The sequence below is a fragment of the Protopterus annectens genome, chromosome 1.part0 (genome assembly GCF_019279795.1).
Source record: "Protopterus annectens isolate FY-2018-M chromosome 1.part0, PAN1.0, whole genome shotgun sequence".
Taxonomy (NCBI): domain Eukaryota; kingdom Metazoa; phylum Chordata; order Ceratodontiformes; family Protopteridae; genus Protopterus; species Protopterus annectens.
In genome coordinates, this window is record NC_056725.1 from 1,544,515,375 (window position 1) to 1,544,541,183 (window position 25,809).

Below are 25,809 nucleotides of genomic sequence, written 5' to 3' on the forward strand. Positions count from 1 at the left end.
GATTCTGATACATTTCACCTGAAAGCTATGCAAGTTCTCCTAGATTACCTTCCTACTGCTGTTTTCTCTTCCCATTGCCTTCCTGTTTAAGCCCGGGGGTGCGCCGCGCAAACAGAGTGCTTAAATGTGCACAGAGCTGCAGTTTCCTGGTTTCACTTTTTTATGCCTTTAAAACCCAGTGTGCGGCACACACACCCACTTAGGCAATGTAAAGAGTGCTAAGCAGCCTCAGACACATCCCCTTGCATAGCTGTGCTTTGCTAGGAGCAAACCTGAGCCACAGGGCTCCAATCCACTTACAGTATGCCTGACACACACACACACACACACCATGATGTCAGCTAACTCCTAGGCTTGCACCAAACTATTTCTACTCTTACACTGTTGGGACCTGACTAGCATGCTGGGGAAAACTGGGATTCACTATCATTCCCCTCATTTGCATAGGATTTCCTGCTAATGCATAGTTACATGTCTCACACTGAGCCTCCCCCCTTAGCAACCACTACTCACTGGCCATGTTGTCTTCTGCCTGCCATTGACTTTCATGGCAGAATAGTGATTTTAGTTAGAATGCTTATTTTAGGTTTATTTTCTTATTTTCCCCCGATCCCATTTGGCCATTGGCATGCTTCTTGATTGATATGTAGCCTTTATTTGGAGCTGTCTTGGCTCCGTTTTGGATTTTGCAGAAATGTACTTGGTTACTAACCGAGTACATTTCTGCAAATTACACTAGTCCTGCACGGCTGGTTTCAAGCTTCCTGGATCGCAAATTCACCTCATTTGCATGGATTTCTCCTGAAAATGGGGTGCTTTGCATACAGGGGCTTAGTCCGTGCAGGACTACTGCAGGAGCACTCATGCATGCCCCTGCAGGCTATTCCTGGATCGCACAGCAGACATAGTGCCTGCTAGAGCTCCTGCACTAATCCTGCATGCAGTGCAAGGCATGCAGAATCTGGGGACTAGTATTATTACTGGCAGTTGTATACATGTTATCTGGGAGGTTAGTCAGTTTAGATAGATGAAAGATCATAAGTTTAGTTTTATTAGGGTTGAGAATGAGTTGTGAGTTTGCTAGCCAGGGGTGGTCCATGCTATTGGACTGCAGCCCTCCCAGCAGTTAAAAAAAGAAGAATAGAGAAGAAAGAAAATAAAAAATAAAATAAAAAAAATTGCGGACCTTCGCACATGCGCAGGTGCACTCACAGCATTTCCGACATTCAGACTGCTGCTGAACCAGTCTGGAGCATGCGCAGAGCTCCAAACGGATTCAGCAGCAGTCCAGATTAGAAACACAGCAGTCAGGAGCATCCCAGAAGTCTATGCAGTTAGTTACAACTGCATAGACTTGGAAAGGGATCAGACTGCAACGTTGGCAGGCTGGCCTGCTCTCGCGGGATGGAAGGACTTCACCACGGGATCGGTGACATCACTGGAGCTACCCTGGACAAGTAGAGCTTAGCGAGTGGAATATGGAGCTACCCCAGACAAGTTGAGCTTAGCAAGTGGAATATGGAGCTACCCTGGACAAGTAAGGTAAGTTAAGTGTGTGTGTGTGTGTGTGATGTAAGTAACATTTACTAGCATAACATTCAAATTGCCAAATAAATTAATTCATTGCTTCCATTTTGATATTTTGTTTAAAAAGTGTCAGTGGTATTCACTTATGAATTAAAATATGTTCATATATTTCTTTTAGACAATTTCTTTTTTAATGATTCCACCAATAGAATAATGAGCATTGGCCATTATATTCACAAATCTGTAAAATAGAAACATTACATGAAAGATAATATGTGCCTGCATCACAAAAATTAAATATATTAAGGCTGTGAGTTTGCTAACATGGAAGAAAATGTTGAAATTGTTCAATGTCTAAAGAACTTGAACTCAATTTGCTGTCTTAGCCTTCTTTTCTTTTCCTGTCATGGTGAGGATGATTGACACCAGTGGATAACGAATGGCTGAAATTAAATTATTTAATATTTGTTAACTGTGTATTAATACATGTCTACAGTCATAGGAAAGAGGTTACAAGTTTTTATTGCTGATTTCTAATTTTAAGATTTGTAACACATGAACTGTTATCTACTGGAGACACAACTCTCAAATAATACAAAAAGAAGGATGCAGTGGACATAAAAATGCTCATGCACAGTTTCAATTTGGTCTGTTGCTAGCAAATAATCTAATTTTATTATTCTCTTAAGGATCTGATGAAACATGTTGCATGTTTCATAGAGTCTACAAAGAGGATTTGTCACCTGTATAGTCTGATGAAGTAGTCAGCTGAAAACAAAAATGTCTACAGTTTTTGCAGGTGTACAGACCTGAGCCAGAGCTATAACACTACACATACAGGAAAGGAAGTGTTGCCTTTTAATTAAAGAGTTAAGAATATGAGATAATACAGTACAGATGTTTCAGGTGTCAGTATATGTTTCATCTACAAGAAAGAAGCCAGTAATAAACATAAGACTTTGAAGCTCTTCTACATGACAGATATACAATGAAAACAATGTTACAAATGAAAATATTTATTCTGTTTTCCTTGACTGTGTATGCCACATCAAATTAAATAATATTTTTCTGTCAGTGGCACAGAGGAAAATGTTCCAATGTAGTTTTAATAAAACTACTATTTTCATACAATGAAAATAAAGCAAGAAAGTGATGCAGTGCAAGATCTGTACTAGAGAAAACACATCAGTAGGCCATAAACCATCATACAGCAGTTAAGTAGGCTGAAACAGGTGATCAGTTTACAGGCTGTAGTTTCAAACAGAGCTAGGGCAGTCTGGTAGTGGGGAAGGGATGAAGGGTATACTTATTTTATGAGACAGTGGCCCTTTTTTATTTTGTTTCAAGAAAGGTAGATGGAGAAGTATCTAATGGCACATCAGAGGCTAGAAAGAGGGTACATGTATGGACATAGGGACACATGAACAATCCTGCAACATAGACAAAGACCAGTAGGGGTGTTGATACAAGCAGGGTGGACAGTGGATAGGCACACATACTGACAGAGGAAAGACAAGTGATGATGGGGATAAATGGATGGCAAATTGGGAATGAGATGTGTTATATCCTGGTAAATAAGGAGACCACACGGTTCTGGAGTTGTAAGGCCTTTCTTTAATAAGAACCTCCAGGTGCGCACCCATGTTACATGTTCACATCTTCCCCATAGCCATACGTACACCGGAACCAACAAGTGACCAGAGAATACAGAACCAACACTACATGTTGTTAATCCCCCACAGCGCCCCTACAGCACAATAACAACACTACCTGCCCTATACTACATTCCTCCCCTCTTAAGCTGTGACATACGCCTCCTTACATAAGAGAAACGAGGAAGCAAGTCAAAAAAACAATCCATCCAGTCACTTAATTTCTAAATAACCGGCTAGTTATTAAACGGTTACCATGCAATCAAGTTATGTTGTCCTTCTAACCTATACATGCACTTTTAACACTGATAGTCCTTCAAGTAACTAGGTTTAACCAGTGCATGCTTAGAACGGCGCAATGGTACCACACTAGGTGACTCCGGTGTCACAGTTACCACCTCTGGTACAGGTGTGTCCATCCCTGGAAAGGTTGGGTCCTCGGGAACCTCTCCTTCCGAGTCCCGGCGGTCTTCCTCGGGCCCCAGGATCAGAGATCCTCCTGCCGCTGCAAGCCCTTCTCCCGAAACTAATGGTATTTCCGGGGCTTGCAGTTCCATGAAGTCCTTCTTCTGTTCGCTCCGCAGAATCTGGTCCACATGTCTCCTCTCCAAGAAACCTCCATTCAACCTCACCTGGTACGACAGTGGACCTGTGCTCTTGACAATGAACCCTGGAATCCATTTAGGTCCATATCTGAAGTTTCGAGTCATCACTGCATCTCCCGCAAGGAAACTTCTCTCTCTCCGTCGTCGATCATGATGTTCTTTTTGCCTCTACTGTGTCCTCTCCACCTTAGCTCGGATGTTTGGATGCACCAGATCCAATGTTGACCTTAATCTCCGTCCTTGCAACATCTCGGCAGGTGACAATCCGTCGTAGACTGGGGTGTAATCTAGTTGAATAACACCCTTGACACTTTTGCTGCCATACTTCCATCTCCGGCCTTTGTCATCATTGCTTTAAAGGTCTGGACAGCCCTTTCAGCACAGCCATTTGAAGCCGCATGGTATGGTGCTGTTGTGGCGTAACGATGCCATTTTTTTCCAGAAAACCCTTGAACTCTCCACTCATGAAACATGAAGCATTATCTGATACAATAGTCTCTGGTAGTCCTTGGCTACTGAAACTCTTCCTCAGGCATTCAATGGTAGTGGTGGAAGTGGTTGTTTTGACTGGGTAGGCATCCATCCATTTAGAATGAGCATCCATTATTATCAAAAACATTGCCCCCATAAAAGGCCCTGCATAGTCTATATGAAGTCTCTGCCAAGGTCTACTCGGCCACTCCCATGGGTGTAGTGGTGCCGCCACAGGTGAGTTGCGATGTTGTTGACAGGTGTTACACTCTTTCACAGCGACTTCAATGTCGTGGTCCAACTTGGGCCACCAGAAATAACCGTGCTAAGGCCTTCATTCGGGTGATGCCCACATGACCCTGGTGCAGCTGTTGTAAAGTGCACGTCTTCCTGGGGCGGAATTATCACTCGTGCCCCCACAACACGCATCCATCTTGCACACTCAGCTCTGTTTTCCTCACCTCATAGGGCGAAAAACTGGATCAGTTTGTTGTGTTGTCCAGCCTTGCTGGGCCCACTGCAACCCTCGCGCCAGCACCGGGTCTTTCGTGTCCATTCGCTCAGTTCCCTCGCTGACACCAACGTGATGTCCTCCATCATCAAAACTCGGTCCTCCGTTTCCTCTTCCTTGAGATGCCCCGGTAGCGGCAGACGGCTCAGCGCGTCCGCATTGCTATGGTGTTTCCCGGGCTTATAAACAATCTCATATTCATAAGCTCTCAATGTTACAGCCCATCTCTGAATGCGGGGAGAAACCATCTGAGGCACGGCTTTCATCTCGTTGAACAGTGACAACAAGGGCTTATGATCAGTGCAAACAGTAAACTTCCTGCCATAGAGGTATTTGTGGAACCGCTTAATTCCAAAAATTACAGCCAAACCCTCTTTGTCTAACTGGGAATAGTTTGACTTCGCTGGTGTTAAGGTTTGTGACATGAACCCGATGGGTCTTTCTTGTCCATCTGGCATACGGTGTGCCAACACGGCCCCTAACCCATAAGGTGAGGCATCACATGACAGAATTAAGTCCTTGTGACTATCGTAGTGCACCAAAACCTCTGAGGACTGCATTAGTTCCTTGGACTGCTCAAACGCTCTGTCCTGTTCCTCCTGCCACGTCCACAGGGTCTCCTTCCTTAATAGTTTATGTAAAGGAGCTAACAGCGTTGACAGATTTGGTAGGAACCTGTTATAATAGTTGAGTAAGCCTAAGTAGGCCTTCAGCTCTGTAACATTTGTGGGTGCAGGTGCCTGTTGGATGGCTTTTACCTTGTTTGGCAGGGGGTGTAGGCCCGATGCATCCACCTTGTAACCCAGGAACTCTGCTTCCTTTTCCCTGAAAGCACATTTACTCCGCTTCACCCGCAGACCAGCCTCTCGCAGTCGCCTCAGCACCTCGTTCAGAGTCTCCAGATGCTCGTGGTTGTTCCTACCCATCAACAGGATGTCGTCCAAATAAACAGCCACCTTCGGAATTCCTGCCACCAGTCCCTCCATTATTCTCTGGAAAATAGCTGGACTAGAGGAAACACCAAAGGGTAAACGATTTACTTGGAACAAACCTTTGTGTGTGTTAAGGGTGACATATGACTTTGACCCTTCCTCCAGAACGACTTGTTGATATGCATGACTGAGGTCCAGTTTGCTAAACTTTTCACCTCCCGACAGCTTTTCAAATACATCCTCCACCTTTGGTATTGGATACTGCTCCAGCTTCGAAACTTGGTTCACTGTTAGCTTGTAGTCACCACATATGCGTACAGTATCATCTGGCTTTAATACTGGAACAATGGGTGCCGCCCATTCCGAAAACTTTACTGGTTCAATTATACCTTGCTTGGTGAGTCGCTCCAACTCAGTCTCTACTTTCTTCTTCATTGCGTATGGTACGGGTCTTGGTTTGTAAAATCTTGGCGTTGCATTTTCTTTGACGTGTATCTTTGCTGGTGGACCCCTCCAGGTACCCAGTTCCTCTTTGAACACTTCTTCGTTGTTCTCCAGCACATCTTGCAAGGTCAGCACATGCTGTTCTACTTTATGGAGCTGTAGACAGCCCATTTCCAGCTCCTTTAGCCACGCCCGGCCTAACAGGTTTGGTCCATTACCTGCCACCACCATGACTGGCAACTGTTTGACTTTGTCTTTATGTGTTACAGTTACTTTTGCCATCCCTAGTGTGGGAACTGTTTCACCTGTATATGTTTTCAAAGTCACTGAACAGTCCTGCAGCTCCTGAGCTTCTTTTAGCCATAACTTCCCATACTCAGCCTTTGACAGAACTGTCACACTACATCCAGTATCCACTTCAAACTGCACCATTTTACCATTTAAGTCCAACTGGGTTGTAATGGGATCGACTCTTTCCATCCTTGCCTCTTTCATGTTAAACATAGTAAACACTTCCTCTTCTTCCCTGGTTTGTTGATCTGTACCTTCACGCATGTGGTGTGCATACTGCTGTTTTATTTTCGGTTTCCCTTTCTGTCCATTATGCTGCTGTTTTCCTCGCCCCTTCTCTGCTGGTCCCTACAGGGCGTTGACCTGCACATTTTCTTCACATGGCCCTTTTTCCGCAAGCATGACATTTTCATTTAAGAAATGACAGTTCCGTGACAGATGTTCACCGCCACACCTGTAACAGGCATACTGACCAGACTTCCCTTGTGGTTTATGCTCCATTACCACTTTATGCACTGGCAGTGGGGTAGCACTCCTGCTCCCAACCCCCTCGATTGTTCTTGGTTGTAAATCACGAATGTCTTTATTCGCTGTCTCGATGGCCTGTGCCAGCTTCAAGGCCTTTTCAAACGACAACTCAGGCTCCGCTAACAATCTGCGTTGTATGCGGTCATCTGCAATGCCACATATGAGCCTATCACGTAGCATTTCTGTCAGTCTGTCACCATAATTACAGTGTTGCGTCAGCTCCTTCAGCACTGCAACATACTCCGTTACCGTTTCATTGGCCATTCTAGTCCTTGAATTTAACTTGAACCTTTGGACTATTTCACTCGGCTTCGGGTTATAATGTGACTGAAGCAAGCTCGTCAACTCCATGAACGATTTATCCCCCGGTTTATCAGGACTCAATAAGTTCCTCATCAGACTGTACGTCTTGCTGCCCACCGAGCTCAGCAATATGGCTCGCTTCCGGCCCGCGTCCATTATCTGGTTTGCTTCAAAAAAATGTTCCAACACTTCACAATACTCCTCCCAGGTCTGTGTCCGACAGTCGTATGCAACCAGCGACCCTAACATGGAAACAGACATAACTCCGGCAGCCCCCAGTCTCTTTGTCGTCCGACATTAACTGCACCCCGCCGTTTTCACTCTCAGCGGACTCTGAGGCATCCCATCCTCGTCGCCAATATGTTATATCCTGGTAAATAAGGAGACCACACGGTTCTGGAGTTGTAAGGCCTTTCTTTAATAAGAACCTCCAGGTGCGCACCCATGTTACATGTTCACATCTTCCCCATAGCCATACGTACACCGGAACCAACAAGTGACCAGAGAATACAGAACCAACACTACATGTTGTTAATCCCCCACAGCGCCCCTACAGCACAATAACAACACTACCTGCCCTATACTACAAGATGACACATACGAAAGAGGATCACAATGATTCTGGATAGGGTGGTATCCCAGCTCCTGAACAGACTGCCTTAGATTGGACCCAGTCAGAGATACATCACCACCATGACTGCCTTCATACTGTGGCCTAACTCAGAGGGCACTTTAGGCAGTGCTAGGCTAACGTGTGACTTCTCTTGTCACATAAGGAAGGTCTCCAGCAGCAGACTACTGCTCCACAAATTCTGTCATTAGATCCTCCATCTCTTGCTAGGTAAAAAAGTGTGACCTACTAGCAGTGTCAGCAGAGAAAGCAAAATCACCTCCCTCCAGTGACAGAGCACCAGAGGCCACCAAAGTTGCTTCTAGATCAACTTCCCTGCTGCAGCTTGACCTCTGTCACCTGATGGAAAGGCATGTCTGGATGCAGATGGTGAGCTTGCAGGAGAAAGCATGGCAGTATGTCATACCAGAGACCACTGCTAGAGCACAGGCACAGCTGTTGGCTGACCCTGCATAAAAAAGTAACATTAATGGAGAGACATTAAAAAAGAAACAAACACCAATTACAAATATAAAAAGACAGCAACAAAGATAGAGATTAATAAAGAAAATAGTATTTCACCAACGTCTCTAACTAGAGGTGGAAGAAACAGCTGCTAAGTATGTTATCATGCTGAGAGCCATAATACTGACTAGGTATAATATGTCATACATTCCTGTTGGAAGAGGTTTGTCAGTGTAGTGCCAGCTGATTAGTGGGGATTGTGCTACTTTTATCAAGTGGGCATAGACTTGGAAAGGGTGGGTAGAGAACACCTCAGGTTTGAGCCCTGTACCTTGGGTGTAGGTGACAAGGGCCTGAATTCCCTACCCACCACCACCATTTGTAACAAAATTTGCAGATTTTTGCCTCACATTTGTTCTGTTCTGTTCCTCATAAAATCTGTGGTTTCTGTATTTTTGCTTCCTTGTACAGTCAGAATTGTAGTGGTGCACCGGTAGCATTGTTGTCTAACAGCGTAGGTTCTCTGCTTTGATTCTTAGCTGGGGTGCCTTCTGTGTAGAGTCTGCATGTTGCTTAACAAATGATAAAAATAGCAGGCATTTAAATTTCAGACTTCATATTCATCAGAAAGTACACAGCAACACAAAACCTTCTACTCTAGAAATTTTCTAAGTTTATAACATGGATATTTCAAATTTGTCCCTATTTGTGGGACTGTATTCCCCCATTACTGGCTTCGTCCAGGTGTTTTGTGCTAGGGTTGAGAGCTATGGTGAGAGCTGCATTCACTGAATATGTTTTGGGGCTGTATTCCCCCATTACTGACTTTGTCCACATGTTTTTTGCTAAGAAGTTGAGAGCTATGGTGAGAAATGAATTCACTGAATATGTTTGGGGGCTGTATTCCCTCATTATTGGCTTCATCCAGGTTTTTGTGCTAAGGTTGAGAGCTATGGTGAGAACTGAATTCACTGAATATGTTTGGGGGCTGTATTCCATTATTGGCTTTGTTCAGGTGTTTTGTGCTAAGAGGTTGACAGCTATGGTGAGAACTGAATTCACTAAATAGGAGTCATTTAAGTTTCAGTCTTCCACTCTTTCACAAAATAGATGATTTGGCATAGTGGTATGTTGCTCTGACTGTTTGGCACAGGGTCCTGGATTCAATACTTGGCAGTGAAATGTATGATGGCAACACCACATTTTATTCTAACAACTTTCCCAACATTATACAAGCAATATTTAAAATGTGTCCCCGGTTTTTGGGCTTTTGTCCCTTCTCCCCAATAAATTTTGGATTTTTCCAGACTTCTTGTGCTGCAAAGTTTAGAGATACAGCTGAGTGTCCAGTAGATTTTACAAGGAGCTGGGAGCTGCAGGGAAACAAACATTTAGTGCTGCTTATGGCACATCTGCATGCATTGTTAATAGCACAAAAGGTAGTGTGCTTGCTTTTGGTGCAGAAGGATGTGGGTTCTACTCTCACAGTAGGTCGATGCATTGCTGATACTGTACTGTGTTGTGAAGGGGGTGGATGCTGCAGTCCTTTTTGGCGAAGATACCTAGTAACTGTGAACCTGTTATCAGTTTGCCATCCATTCCTTATTGCAATATTACTAGCTTATCATTTTTTATTGCAACATAGGTAATTTATTCCTCAATGGCAACAGGCACAACAATGAAATATAAAGTCATTTGCTAGAAGCAACCCCTTCATTAGTTACAGATCTCTTTAATGTGGAATTACTTAGATGACTTTTACTTCTGCAGAGATTGTGCATATTTACTGATACTGGTGGATTGTAGAATTTTGAGTAGACTTTTATGATAGAAATGTTCTGAACTGGGCAGTTTTACATTATTAGTGCATGCATTTTGTTTTATTGTTTATTGGAAAAATATTCAAAACAATAACTTTAAAATGCCCTCTAACAGCTGTATTGTAATACACGAGGAATATAATTTAATACAATCAGGAAGGTGCATCAAAGAACACATGTATGTTTCCTGTGCAAGGGGTCTACAATTTGAAAACAGCCCAAAGTTAATCTTTCTCTGCTACTGGCCAGATGTATTTTCTTTGAATGTGGGTTTCAATTTAATACAATCAGGAAGGTGCATCAAAGAACACATGCATGTTTCCTGTGCAAGGGGTCTATGATTTGAAAACAGCCCAAAGTTAATCTTTCTCTGCTACTGGCCAGATGTATTTTCTTTGAATGTGGGTTTCAATGCTGTTTCAATGAATGTGAGTTTTAAGGGCAGAAAAGTTTTAATGCTAAGTCTATTTTCATTGTGAGACTGCATTGCTTTGTTTAGCAGATATCTATTAGTGTTTGTGCTGTAAAATGTAAAATAAAACTTTTAAATGAAATCCAAATCATCGTAAAAGTAAAGCAGTATGCACATTACAGTGTTTATGGTAAATGTGGTGAAATAGCCAAGTCATGGTACATTGGAATAGCTGCAGGGGGGGTGGCCCCATTCGACCATGATTTTGTGAGGAGGGGAAGGGCAGCAAACTCAGACAGCCCCAGCTGAACTATACCTCTTAACTGTCCAGATTTTTGCAGAATGAATAGATTTTTGCTTTTTATTTTTGGTTTGTTCCTCATAAAATTTGTGGTTTCCTGGCAAATCATTTAGGAATGAAGTCACTAAATAATGACAGACATTGAGTTTCAGACTTCATACGCTTCAGAAAAATGCATGCTAAAGCAAGACCTGTTGTTCTGTCAACTGACTATGTTTATACAAGACCAACTTTTAGTACTGTTCGTATGTTCCCCCAATATATTTGACCTTGTCCAAATTTCCTGTGCTAAAAGGATGAGAGGTACGCTCAAATAAATCACTTTATAGAATTAGGTATATCCAAACCTCTCAACTGTCCCTGATTTGGGCACAAAATGTTGCTCTCCCCCTAATAATCCCTCCGCAAAATGACAAATTTGGAAGAAAACGTGGAGGATTTACAATTAATAAATAATTGTAATGATCAGTTATAGATTATTTTTAATTTCAGAAATGCATGTAGATTCTCTTATTTTGTCAGCTGCTCAAGTTAACAGAACTAATATTAAAAGTGTCCCTTCTTTGACAGGTTCCCAGCTGTGTTGTATGGGTATTTTATATTTTTGCATCATATTTTTGGCCTGTTTTTCATAAAATTGTGGTTTTCTCACAAATTAATGGCAAATCATTAAAGACTGAAGTTAGAAAATAATGATAGACATTTGAGTTTCAGATTTCATACCCTTCAGAAAATTCATACTAATGCAAGACCTACTACTCTATTATCTTCCTAAGTTTGTAAGAGCAATATTTAAAAATTTTCCTTATTTTTGGGGCTTTGTCCCACTTCTGTTTATGGCTTTGTCCAGATTTCTAGCTCTGACACTGAGAGATATGACAAATGTATTAGGGCCATCACCGTCAGCCAGAGACATTTAATTGTGACTTACTTGTTGCACCCCACTCCCCCACTTAGTGACTCTGATGTGTCCAAGCAAGGCAAGGAATAGTTATGCAGTGTAGGTGTGCAGAGTACCCCCCCCCATCCAAGGTAGACACAAGTACTACAGTGGATTTTCATCTGTCCTTGATTTTGAAGAATATTTTGGTTTTCTGTCATATTTTTATACTGTTGATTTATGCTTCTTATTCAGAAAATGCATGTCGTTGCAGTCCCTGTAGCTCTGCATTTAAGTAGCAGTGCTTTAATGACCATCAGGTAAGCTTGTCTGAGACTGTAAGATGCAAGTAAGCTTTAATAAACATGCTGTTAAAGAATTATCAACATTGAAGGCCTTTTTGTTGTTGCCATGCAGAGAATATTTACATAACTAGATAGCGTATAAGCCTTAAGTACTGAAATGCATATGGCAGTATTTGTAATAAAGGACAGGATTACAGTATTTTCAGAAGTTCATTACATTTGTTGGAGACTTCAGTCATCTTTGCAGGCTTTACCTGTAAACTAAATAGAATGCCAGTCTAACATGTGTGGTCCATAACATGTGCAGTAATCCTTTAAGCAATTTATCTTGAGCTTGTTTCTTGTTTGCTGTTCATTTTTTACTTTGATCATGCTTTCCCCATGAAACAACTAGATAGTTGTTGTCAGGCAGCAGGTCTTTTTTGGATAAGAAACATTTTTACAAGTGGGGGATTGCTATTTTCAGCATGTTACTTGGTACTTTTATAAAGCTAAACATAAATTATGATTAGAACTGCCGTGTGAGGAGAAGTGGTTTGAGTTGAGTGCTGCTTGTTTTTTTATACCAGATTTCGACTGGCATTCCAGTAATGTATTTTAAAAGTAATTTATTTGTTCATGCCTCACAACCTTTTTGTTTCCATCTAGATATTAATTAAGCTGTCATGTAGCCAATGCATTTAAATATTTTTTTTCTTCTCCACTTCATTTTGTCTTGATTGGACTCTCATAATGACAATTTGGCACCCAAGGCAGCGTATTTAATTAAGGTCCCAGTTTTTGCAGTTTTGAGCATAGCTCTTCCCTTTTCTAGTTGGGCACACCCCTTCCCATTGGCACCACCCATTCAGCTGTCTCCTGCAGCCCCCCTTTGATTTGAAGTCACCAGCCGCCCCTGTTGCTAGCCATGTTTCAATATCAAATCCTATATATCAGAATATCAGATTCTATCAGAATATCAGACTATTAAATCTACCCAAACTAGTAAGGTAATACTGTCAGGCACTATTAGAAAGATTCAAGCAAAACAAAAACTTTCATTTTGATTACGACAGAAATATCTTTATTAAATTGTTGGGAAAGATGTTCCTGGCCATGACATTTGTTATAGACAATGAATAAATCTATGATTAATTACAAATGACAGGTGTTTTCCTTATGATAGCAAACTGTATTTCAGAGTCACATAAAAATGCAGACACTTGTACAGTGATACTGTTGTTTGTCTTTTTTGGACACGCATCCTATCTCTCTAAGGACATAATTCATTATGTGGTTCCATACAGCAGTACTCTATACATCCATCTTTGGAGGGATGTTAAGAAGTCTATGGGTGGTATTCATAGCCCCAAGGTTCACACTTGTGTAGCAGTTATTTGAGAACAGCATTGCTATGCCTCCATACAAATGCACTAATGTCATTCTGCTCATGCTAAGTGAATGTAGAAGCTTTTGAAAAAAATACCCACTTTCATGAAATGCATAAAGTTGGTGAAATTAATACTTGTGTGTGCATGGTACTACGTAAAAATGTAAACTTGTATAATTTCAGAAGTATTTGGTTATGGACAAACACAGCTATGAGCAAGCTTATTACAAGTACTTAAGGCAAATGGCGTGCAGCTCAGTTATTTTTATTAAGTTTTAAAAATATAAACGGATTTTATATGTTTTCTATAGGGGTATCCTTATGTGAACACCGTGACTGATAACATAAAAGAATGGAAAGGAGAACATAGGAAAGACTGAAAAAAGGGAGGCATAGCAAGGAGGAAAACACAGAAAGAACACATCAAAAGGGTATTCTGGAGGAGGTTGGAAAGCAGGGGGTATCATATTTTTGGTGGGGATAGACCCCCAAGTTTTCAAAATGTTTTATGTAAAAGAGTAGTTTGAGTAAGAACAAGGTTACAGAGTGTAGGAGAGAGAATTAAGGAAGGAAGGAAGTGAAGAACAGTTTGTCATAGGAGCATATCCAGTCCACAGAACTTCAAACGTTTGCATTGCCTGATGGTGTTGCACTGGATTAGTCTGTGTTGGTGTGGTGGTCAGTGGTGTCTTGGGCAACTAGTCTTGAACCCTCTGAAGTGTATCCTTGACTGGCCAAAGATGTCTCTCTGCTACCTGCTCTACCACATCCTCAATCAAGTCCCAAAGCCCATGGTTCTATGGCTTTCCAGGCTGCAATGTTCCAGGGTGACAACAGGACAGGTGCCACCTCCCCAGCCCTGGGAGGATGTTCCTGGATAGGCAGACAGTGAATGTTCCCTAATGTGGGAGGAACAAGGTTGTGCTGCACCTAGGAATTCTGGACCTGTGGAAAAATGAACACAAATGGGACATAAATGAAAGAAAGAATGACAAAGTAATGCGTAATTAAAATGAGAATGGGGTGGGGTAGAGAGACAAACAAGACACTGAGATGATAAATCAATTTATAATGTAATACATAACTACAGTCTTTATTAATAAAGATTTCTTAATTTTATTAAATTTTTATTCAGAAAGAAAAAATTCTGGGATATGGTACTGGAAACCTGAAAACAATCAGTATAATGATATCAAGTGGTGATGCTTTTTACATTTGCAATCTAAGGAGATAAGCTGGTGTAGCATAAGAACTTGTTACAAATTTGAAATATCTTGCTGTTATGGATTGTGCTGCAGTTATGTACTGAAAGCACATTACTACTTTTATATTTGTTTGTGAATTTCTTCTGAATTTATACTTACAAAATAAATAAAACAAAGAAAAAACAGTTATTATTCAACAAATTTCTTCGTGGAATGGCACTTTTTTTATTTCAGAACAATTTCTGCATACTCATGAGCATCTGTGGCCAGCATCTTAAGGCATCTTTATTCCTTTGACTGGTTATATGAAATCTCCAGTTCTGCTGCATATAGAAGACATAGTAGGTGGTTGCTTGCTTACCACAGATGTGTGTTCACATCTTTCCTACATGATTGCATTTATTAAACAACAAAGCACTGAATGTATTCTTGTACTGAATATGTGTGCTTGTTGCTGTATGCATTTGTACTGAATTTCACTTTTATGATTACATTTACTAAGCAGTAGGGCAGTAAAGCACATATTTTTATAAAGTATTTCTACTGAATCCATCTGTAATACTATATGTTTATTGTTTATAGCAAAATGAACAAGAATATCCTGACTTCCTTCAAATGTGTGCATTTGATGTTTGTGTGCAGCTTGTTCCTTTGAGAGATGGGCACTTTCTTCAACCTTCTCAAATATTTTCATTAAAATTATTGCTTTGCACTATGCCTTGCATACCTTTCCTGCATTTCTAAGTCAGATAATGCAAAGGGGTTGTAATCAACACACTTTTAAATTCTGAAAGTAAGGCATTGAGCAGTGCATTTCCCACTAACCACTGTGCTGGGCATTCAGTTGCTATTTTAATCCCCACCCCCACCACTTCTATGTCTAGGGTGTGATAGCTAACTGAGGTCAGCAATGTTATATATGCAGACAATATTTTGGAAGAAATGGCTTTCTTATACAATTATCATGTTACTAAATAGCTTGTGGCCCAAGCAAACCAAATTATTGTTTCAAAAGCTATTTATAATACAAATAATTATTAAGCTAATACTTACAGTATATGAATTTTTATGGCACTGCAAATATGATCCTATCTATATCTATATCTAGCTATTTATACGTGTGTGTGTGTGTGTGTGTGTGTGTGTGTGTGTGTGTGTGTGTGTGTGTGTGTGTGTGTGTGTGTGTGTTTGTATAAATATATATATATATATATATATATATATATATATATATATATTTATAGCATACATGCATACACTACATACATTATCATTTATAGCAAACAGTTTGCTACAGTTTAAAAAGAAAACATTTTTCAATAAAATAAGTTGAAGAAGGGTATGGAGCAAGGCACAGAAATGGGACCTGAATGGCTGAGGCAGGAGGAGTTGGCATGCCATACATTTAGCCACCTGGGAGTGAGCTAGTAGAAGGAACATCTGTGTCTTTTTTGCACTTTAAAGGAAGAGAGATGGTGTGTGTGTGCATAGAACTAACTGTAATACGCTGAGCTTTGCTATCAGCTTATTAAAGTGAAGTGCTTTTTGGCACATTAAAGGAAAGGGGGCATAAATTTAACTGTAATACATCAATCTGATCTTTGCAATTCACTTATTATAGTGAAGTGCTTGCTTATCTTTTTTTTCACTTTAAAGGGAGAGCGGAGGTTTGGGGCACAGAACTAACTGTAATAAGCCAGTCTTTGTCATCTGATTACTACAGTGAAGTGCTTTTATTTTGCTTTTCACTTGAAGAGCTGAAAGGGTAGGGCTCTGGTTGAACCAGCTACACTTTTGCCACTGTCTTTTGAAGCCATGCCTCTCAAGTGTACCTCATTATGAGGAATATTCTTCATTTTGAGTCTTAAAAAGCCCATGCTCCTCAAAGTTCTACACTGAAAGGGTCTGGCACACATTCAGTGTCAGGATTTTTTTTAACTGCTAAACATTGTAAATAGTACTAAATAATATTAATTAAAGAATGTTTTATAAGCATAAAGTAACACATTTTAATTATCCTGCAAGTGTCATGGTTGAAGTTGTTAGCATACTGCTAGCAAATGTATCACATTTTGCCCATTTGTTCCACATTATGAAAGATAGTGTTCCATATTCTGGAGATGGGAGGCTGAGAGCTATGGCTGAATCAATAAAATCCAACAGCATCAAGCTTGACTATAGTAGTAAAGATATGTCTGGGGCCAGGTAATTAATTTTGTTTTTGATGTCAATCGGTATGGCTGAAAGAGAAACCCTGGTATTTGTTGTGGATTATGACGTCTTATCGACGGTAGGTATTTTTACTAAATATGATTGTTTCATCAAGTAAAATGGCATATGCCAGATTGCTTAAGGGAAAGGAAATATTCCTGGATTCAGAGATATGGGGCTAGGTCATGTTCCCATAACTAGAAAGAACACATGAGAATTAATGAATATGACTAGAAGAACCTGTCTAAGGAAAAAGACTGGTAGATATGTTTTCATGGTATTTGTTTGTACTTTGGTGATCTAGTAGCCAGTACCAGACCATTCAAACTCCTTTTATATGGAATACCTGGTAGCACAAGAACGTCAGTTTAGGTCAGTTTAGGACCACAAAGAATGTAAGTCTGAGTCAGTGAAATTCAAATTCAGACTTTTAGCTTTACAGCCCAACATGTTAAGCAGGGATGTGTAACTCGTAATCAGTGAAGTTCCTTTGAACCAGTTTGAATTTAAAGTGAGGGAATGTAAGGCAATTAATTACTATTAGACCAGTATGAATTTTAAGAACTGTAAACTGATGGTGACTGGAGGGATGTTAGGATAAGCAGGTCAGATGTGGAGTAAACTACTGTTTAGTTGACAAAGCAATGGCAGTTTCTGATGCACTGGTATACACATCTGGAGCCTTACCTCAGAGGCACAGAGTAAGCCATATCTGACAAAATGCATGTCGAACCCCTGATGATCATGCTGCACGTATTATCCATCCATGGTACTAGTGACATGGATTTGTGAAAGATTCTGAGGGAGCCAGAGGAATGATCAGTAAGTGTTTGAATGGACAGAGGACAGCTCAAGGAGAGGTAGCATCTTCTATTGCATACCTAATCTGCAGCAAAGGCTTAAAATCTTAGTAGCCTGGGTGGGCACAGCAAGCTGCCTGCTGCTGCAGTGCTGAATTGTGTAGCCTTTGCATGCAGTGCCATACAGGGATCCCTCTAGAGTCATAGTGTGATATCTGGTACTGGCTTTCCAATGCTAAAGCCTTCAAAGGGACAAAACGCAGAGGGACAGCAGGGAGGGGATGGGAGGGGGCTGTCAACAAGAACAATTTTGAAATATTGCTCTTACAAAATTAGAAAGTTGATAGCATAACAGGTTTTGCATTAGCATGAATTTTCTGAAGTGTATGAAGTCTGAAACTCAAATGTCAGTCATTATTTTCTAACAGCAGTCTTTAACGATTTGCTACTAATGTGCTAGAAAAATGCAATTTTATGAAAAAAAAAAAGACCAAAAATATGGGGCAAAAAGCTGGACATTCTGCAAAAATCTGTACAGGTGGTGAAGAAACCTAAGATATAGTTACATTTTGTTACTGCAGCCAAATATATATGAAAGTAAGTAAACAGTGACTCAGGCACTACAGCAAAGCTTTAAAACTGACTGCATGATTCATATGCAAAATAACTTCTCATTCAAGTGTTGTTTACAGCACCTACATGTAAGTGAATGAGTATCAGATACTGAAAATGCTGCTATAACAACATCCACATTTCTGAGCTATAGCTACATAATATTCAGTCCAGGTACTATTTTCAGGAAACTGGAAACTGATAGAGGCAAACTCTTGGCTAGGCTTGTAAGGACCCCAGGGCCATCAGCCTACTAACATCCTATGGTCCTGTTGAGTGCGCTAGGAATGCAGGCTGAGAAGAATACATGGTAAAATCCTACCATTTGCCAGAGATTTTAAAACCTTTTCTGTATTTGCTTAATTCTGTGCGTACTAAGAGGCACAGAGACAAACAAATACTATATCTAACGCTGTGTGAACCAGCTGACGGCTTCTGTACTTAAAGTAATATCTGTCTAGTCCTGCAATCATGTTTTGTAGGATGCCTGCAGTGTTTATAACTGTACTACTTTCATATCTAACAGAATTTGTAGCTTAGGTAAAACAGTATGACATTTAAATAGTTTAATAAGACAGTATACAGTTAAAACCCATTTTCCAACATATGAGTTGGAAACTGTGAATACACAGAAGGAAGTGAAATATGACAGCAATAAAAGCTATTAACAGACAAGCCAGGTTATATTTCTGTCTTACAATCTTTTGTTATAAACCTCCATTATATATCCCCTTCCTCTTTAGCTTTGTGCATTCTATGACCTCCTAAAATCTGTTTCTTCTGACCATATTGATGGTAATTTATACTTATGTTATTTTAGATTCTTACTGTATACAGTTGAAGGTTTCACACTTTGTTGTCTTATTCTTTCAGAAGTTTCCCACTATAAACTCATGGAAAAATAAGCACACTGTCCGCTGCGTGCTGTTATCATAACACCATACGCACTATTTTCACTTCCATCTTTTACTTCTCTTTCTTACTTATATGGTTCTGCAGTCCATGTGTCGGGCACATTTGAATTTTGCTGTTGTTTTATTCCTACCACTAGTACTATGAGGTTTTGCACAAATTGTATCTACAGTATGTTCTGTAATTATGTCTACTTATGCATGCCATTACTTACTTTGTGCATTCTGTTTAGTAGATGTTGCCCGCTGAGCCCAAGTAAACCCCTTGTCAATAGTAATGCAGATATCCACAAAACTATACCTAAGGATAAGCAGCACATATATAGTTACCAGTTTCACAATAACTAGTGTATATTGTTTTACCATTAAGATACTTGCAAATTAAACAATGGTAATTACATATTAATACCTAGACAGATAACACAACATTTAGGTAATTGCATGCCTTAATAAATGACATCTGAACAAAATGTATCACTGCTACAAGCTAGCAAAGCAGGTATGAGTATATTTAAAAAATATATGACCTGCACTGAGTCAGGGGCAGATGAATGGAATGCAGAGAGGACATACCTCACACTGTAATGGATTTCAAGAAAAGGGACAAAAAAAGTTATTAGGAGGAAGACATTACAGTAAACAGTAATGCAGGCAAAGAAACACCATAACTGGTAGGGCACCCAAAGAAAAAATATTGTTGTGGCAAATGCAAATAGTACAAGGGCTAAGCCTTTACATCCAGTTTAAAGAAGTATAAGAACTGAATGACATAATTAGCAAAAGGAAATGTGGTACAAGAGCAAATAACTAGAAAGGAAAGGTACTACAGTGAGATAAGGCCAAGCAGAAGCTTGTATTGCAGGTTAGATATTGCCTTCCTTCTCAGGGATTGATAGCCAGACTACATGCAAAGAGAAAGGGGGCAGAGGCATGACAAGTGAAAGACCATCACAAGGGTTTTTTTATTTGAAGTTAAAACAGTAGTTGCTGTTAAAAATGGAAAGATTAGTAGGGTGTATAAAATATTACATGATAACTGTGATGACCCGCCACTGCACCAGTAATCAAAGAATCTCAATCTTCACTACTGGCACCAGGGGGGGATGTACACTGGGAGGATGACAAGTACACACACATTATTTCCAGATGCAGCTCTTTGCATCAAATTCAATTTCCTTTAAGAGCAAGCAAAGACCACAGTCAGTCCGGGGATGGTTTCTCTCTCTTTCTCCAGATCCCCAGTAAGACTCCCCACTGGCACAGCTATAGAGTTGAGATCTCAGCTGAGTGACCAAGTCAAGAACTGCAGCACCCTCTCTGTCCAACCAGTGCTTCATGTTCCTGCCCAAGTAGCTGACATACACACTCTTTGAGGTTTGATTTACACACACACACCTGGGAGAGGCTGCCACAGGTGTACTAGCTATGCCCCCTTCTGCCCAGACGTTATGCTAGTTACCACTGCCACCAGTCAACTCCTTATCAGCTACTTTAAGGCCCTTAACAAAGGATGTCCAATTCTACTGTGTAATATTAATATTAACACAAATGGTAGTTTGACCAAGAGCAATACTATTTGGGGTGGCCCACACATTGTCACCAAATAAATATGCAAGTACTCTCAAAACATAAATATTTCTACACAGATCAGACACAATGAAAGGTTTAAATATATTTAATAATAAATGATAAAAGAATAAGACACTACTAAATATATATTCACAATGACATCAGAGTTCAAAACCAAAGGAAATATTTAAAACAACATTGCAGGACAGTCTCAAATAAATGGAGAAAAATATCTAAATTAAGCTTTACTATTTTCCTGACTCAATATAAGAGAATTATACTATAACCTAGGAACTTACTAATAGAGCAAGGTAGATGTGGTGAATGGATCTTTTAGTTGTTGTCAGGTCCAAGATAGAATACAGAATGCTCTGTCTTACTAAGAGACTTCTCAAATTAATATCTCAAATATTACTGCTGGGGTAGCTTGCAGAATGACATAATTTCTTGTCATCTGACTCTAGTTCCCAGGTGAAACCCCACTGCTGGAAGCTGGCAGTATTTAGTGTCTACCTGTAAAAATACATAGACCAGAGCTTCTCCTCAGATCTCTGGCAGATGCTGGAAGTCATAAAAACAATTGTATTCTTTCACACTTTCAAGACAAATAATTAATTAACCGTAAAGACAATGCACAAAGTTTCCTAGTACAGATATTGTGTCTGTTGCTGTATTGAAAACTGCAAGATAACATCTTTTATGGCCTAGCCATAAAGTAATTTAATTTCAGGTACTTTTCTAACATTTACTAGACTGAGGTTAACCTCCTATATCCCAGTTTCCACTGTTAAAATATATACATTTAAACAGTTACAATAGTGCATGCATATTTATGTTCTTTCCCAATAGCGCACACTGTGGATCCATTTTAAACACAAGCCTTTTGCAAATACCCTTTTCAACATACACATCTGTACAAGCAGTTTGATATACACATGACATACAGTTCTAACACATTTGTAACAAGTATTGTATACAAATAATTTCGATTATCAGCAATAACATATAATTCTTTACAACATTCAGCTAGCTGGGCTGGCAGTAGCTCCTTGCATCACAATAACTATAAGAATCAATCACAGAATTATATAATATATTGGGAAGAGAGAATTGAAAGGCCATTTACAAAGGAACAATGGAAGGATACCCACACACATATGGTCCTATATATGGCTTCTAAGTATGCAACACAGTCCAGAACGTTTAGGATTTTTGCTTAGAAGCATTTCCATAATCATTTTCATATCCCAATCAAACTTCAGATCATTTTTCTTCAGGTAGATAGCAAATGTTGGAGGTGTGATGGAAAAGAGAGAAGTAATTGGAACATGTATTTTGGGAATGTAACAAGTCTGCAGATTTTCAAAATTCTCTACAGTGTACTTTGTCAGAAATGTTAGTGGAGAAATTGTTGTAACTAAGGAAATGATTCACTGGAGCTGGGATATGGGATCTAAACTGCCTAGACATAGTAAGGCCTTACAAAGTTTAATGTTATTGTCTGCTAAAAAAGCCAGTACTAGAAAATGGAAATCAAAACTTAAACCAACTATAAATGATGTACTGAATATTGTAAAGGAGATAAAAGAAATGAAATAGTATCTTTAAAAAAAGGAAGGAGTAAATGACATAGAAATAAATGGAATTTGTGGCAACAATGCATACAGAATAATGTTCAGGGGGACTGAGGTTTAAGGAAAGGCAGGAACTGATCAATTTTTGTAATGGAGTAAATGACAATTGTTAAAAACAAAACATATATGTATACTGCATGATAAATTATACTATGGTGTGTTTTCTTTTCTATTAATGTGGGTGTACCAATGTCAGTATCTAAAATGGGAATTAATAAAGATGTTAAAAAAACATGAGTGACACACTGACTGTAGACTAATAAAATCCATAAAAGTAAAAAGCACGATCACCCTAAAGAACATGTTGATGACACATCTGGTCAGAGCTCACCACAGGCAGCCTTGTACACAGTGGTTTGTAGGCACTTTTCATGTATGGTGAGGGCAACATTAGGAGGTTATGGATTACTCAGAGCAATGTGTTGCAGAGGTAGTACTACAGCAAGGACCATTAGTAATACAAAAAGGGTCATTAGTAATATGGCCACTGTAACTACATAACTATACTTCCATGCCTATTAGTACAGCAGAAACGACTGCTGGCGACATTCCTTTGGGGCCTGATGAATGAACTATTTAAAATAATACTACAATAGTCATGACTACTGATGAATGTTAGGAATATGTCAAGATGAACACTCACGTATGAAACATTGAGGATTGCCGGAAAGGAGAACAAGCATTTTTAACTCTACTGTACTATTAGTCCGAATGTAACAAAGCCCAAAATAATAGCTTTAGACTTGATAGTATTAAATCTGAGGTTGTTATTTGCTAACTAATTTACAGCTTAGAAAATAACTGAGTCTGGAACAGAGGACTGACATCCCTGTCAGGTCTTTTACAAAGAATTGACAAAGCTATAGAAACAAAATGGGCCTATAATGAATATCTTTCAGTACTTTCCTATAGAATGGAATAAGACATGCTGTCAATGAGATATGTTGTGATTTCACAAAGCTTACTTCATGAATGCATCCTGACAATTCTGCAAAACAGTATTCCATCAATCCAAAAGCAAAAATGACTGAGCACTATTACTGAAGACTATTCTGCCACATATTTCACCATATAAAAACAATTTACAGCAAACTTAAAATAAATAACAGTTTTCTGGGGGATCAGATTTTCTACAACCCAATGCAAAGGGCTTTGATTCCATGAACTTTCTATTTATATATGTATGTGATCAGTTCTGAAAACATTGCAGGTCAGAGACCGTTTAAAATGTTAAGTATAACATTCTCAGACTAGTTAATATACGGCTCATCTGCAGTCTTTTATATCTCAAATCACTCTAACACTCCAGCATTGCACCATATATTCCAGGGTGCTGCATGGTACATACTGGCAAAAAAAAAAAAAACAGAGAAATGCAAAGACCCTAATACATAAGAAAAACGTACAAAGTATGCAAGGAAAATGCAGACTTACAGACAGAGCATATGAATATCCATTAATTAAGTCAGAAATTACTTAACTTATCACTGGTGTCAGTTCCTGCTAAAGTTGCATGCTACATTACATAAAGGTTTTGTCAAACAGTTTCTGAACATTAAAAAAAATCTGTTACTCTAGTTTGAACTCTACACTTTTGCTATGGTAGTAAAGTAAGTGACATCCCAGTCAATGAGGTAGCTCTTAAACCAGGGTCAGGAGTCAGCATGAATGTAAAGGACTTCATACCTCTCAGAAAATGTTATCAATTTACTGAACCAAATGCTTTTATTAAACTAAATAACAAAAAACTGTGCTTCGTTCACAAACAGTATCACTCAGAGTAAAAATGGATACTAAGTATCAGTGGCTTTGCAAATTGCATAATCATGTTTGATATCTGTAAAAGAAGAATATTGTGGGCTCTATCCCACCAGATGCTTGGATTTATCTTCCAATATTGCCACTGCAGTGCAGCATTAGAAGGGGTGCTGCATGTCTGAGATATCATTTTTCAATGCGGCATTAAACTGAGGCTCCATCTGCCTTAGTAGATGGCAGGACATGTGGATGTTAAAGATCCTCAGGCATGTATTGAAAAAAAAAATCAAAGTCATTTTCCCCAGTACCCTGACCAAATGTCCTCGGTCAGTACAAATACCACAATGTATCTCTCCTGAAAATGGGCCATAAACCTAATAGGACTAAACCTGTCAGCAAAAGTTAATAAAATAAAACAAAATAAGTATAGTGACTAAACCCTGGCAGTGCTTGAACCCGCAATACATTTCAGAGAATAAAGAGTCATAGTCTGAACTTATATCAAAGTAGAGTCTGCATTTTTCCACTTGGTCATCTTGACCATGGATGCAGAAGAGAGCTATAGTTTGAGGTAAGACAGTATTTTCTTAGCTGTGGAAAGACATAACAAGCACTTCTTTCCAAACAATGGTCACCTGACTGTTCTCGCTGGAATGACTCCATCAAGTTATAGGTACAACACTGATTCCTAGAATAAATAAATGCAAGTGGTATCTAGCTCCCATGATATAGAGAGATAAAGACCTCACTATGACGCAGATGACCCAGGACTGACTAGCAGCTTGGGAGCCAAGTAAAGAGGGGAAGGAAATTGGGCAGGCAGGTATCTTGTGTATTTTTTTCCCTGGAAGAAAGGTGAGAACCCTAACAGTGGTCAGAAACCCCAACTTGTGGCACAAAGCCAACAGCAGCATACTCTAAAAATGCCAAACGCATTAATGAAAGAAGTGAATAAATAAGTTGCAACCATATAATCAAACTGGAAAGGGAAGGGATCTAAAACAAAACAAAAAAAAAACTCCTGTATGCAAACTTGAACCCACAGTACTGCCCTTCTCAGGGGATGCACAACATCATGATGTCAGCAAACAGCTGGCAACTCCTCCTATATTCATGTACTTAAGTCATAATGCTGCTGACATCGAATGATGCAGCCTTATGTTTTCTCATTCATATGTTGATGTCCCCTTTCTGTTATTTTAGACAGTCACCAAAATGGACATTTGACACTGAATGGCAAAATGCTTCTCAAATTAAGGTGATTTAATCAGAAGTTAGGAAGCCAATATCAAGAAAGGAAAGAACAGCCCAAGTTTATAACTTGCAGAATGTGAACAAAAACTTCTGATATTCTTGTCCATTGGTGTGCAGGCCTCTCTGGAACTTCCAGGTAGAGTTAAAAGATAACAGGAACACAGGTAATGTGACATTTTTAATGCCTCAAAATGGTTCTACATAGTAGTATTATTCTGTTATTTTTAAATGCAGCCTGCAGTGGTTGGTAGTTGTAGTAATGTTTATTTACTTAGTTTTCATTTCTGGGGTAATGCACTGATCAGTACTGACCAATTTCAACCTCAGTCCAGATGAAAAACAAAACATTTCACAAATAAAAAGGCACAAATGTAACTCTCTCTCTGTCTATTTGTGTGTGTGTATATATATATATATATATATATATAT